We start from the raw sequence: 781 nt of genomic DNA, 5'->3' as shown, positions 1-781 counted from the left end.
CGCGCCCTCTGCCGGGTGTGTGGGCGCCCCCTGCCGGGTGTGTGGGCGCCCCCTGCCGGGTGTGTGCGCGCCCTCTGCCGGGTGTGTGGGCGCCCCCTGCCGGGTGTATGCGCGCCCCCTGCCGGGTGTGCGGGCGCCCCCTGCCGGGTGTGTGTGCGCCCTCTGCTGGAAGGGTGGCACATTGATAGTTGATGTGCTCTGACATGGGGGAACCCCGGCAGCGGAATGTTGGTGTGTAGACTCCTCCGGTCATATACGATTTTTGCAGTCAATGTCTTGTGAATGTTATCGGCATTCCTGACACCTGGAAGGGGCCCGCTGAGGTCCGTAGTCCTCGCTTTTCTTTAATGCAGTGGGCGTCATGCATACAAGACACACGGAGAGTTGCTGATTGGTCACATGACCTGTATCTATGGTGAGCCGGCTGCTGATGACATACAACCCCCTCCGGGGGCCTCGTTAGTACACGGGTACCGCAGATTTCATCATCTCGCCTCCTGTGACATCACTGGCCCCGCCCCCAGCTTTTCCCACATTGCCGGTCTGTAGAATCAGACGGGTGACACACTAATGGCGGATACATGGAGGATGTCTGTCTTTGGAGCCATCGCCGTGTGACAGGCAGTGTAGTACATAGAAATACTCCGCCCATGTGTGGCGCATTCCTCCTCTTGGGGTGCAGAATGACCCCAGAAGTGGCGGGATGACCCTAAGGCTGGTTATTGGCGGGGTGAGGTCATGTAGCCTCCAGTCACCTTTACATTGGTTGCTGAACTCTATT

The 781-nt window shown here is 59.2% G+C and overlaps 1 protein-coding gene across 1 annotated transcript in view; it reads left to right on the top strand.

Annotated features, from left to right (window-relative positions):
- Positions 1-781, top strand: part of LOC108803830 (centrosomal protein of 70 kDa-like) — a gene marked incomplete at its 3' end in the record, with an annotated part of 15,539 nt that overhangs the window by 5,693 nt on the left and 9,065 nt on the right. The gene's annotated exons all lie outside the window — the stretch shown is intronic.

The sequence above is a fragment of the Nanorana parkeri genome, unplaced genomic scaffold, assembly GCF_000935625.1.
Source record: "Nanorana parkeri isolate BGI_ZX_2015 unplaced genomic scaffold, ASM93562v1 scaffold4294, whole genome shotgun sequence".
NCBI lineage: Eukaryota > Metazoa > Chordata > Amphibia > Anura > Dicroglossidae > Nanorana > Nanorana parkeri.
This window is presented reverse-complemented; position numbering and strand designations above follow the sequence as displayed.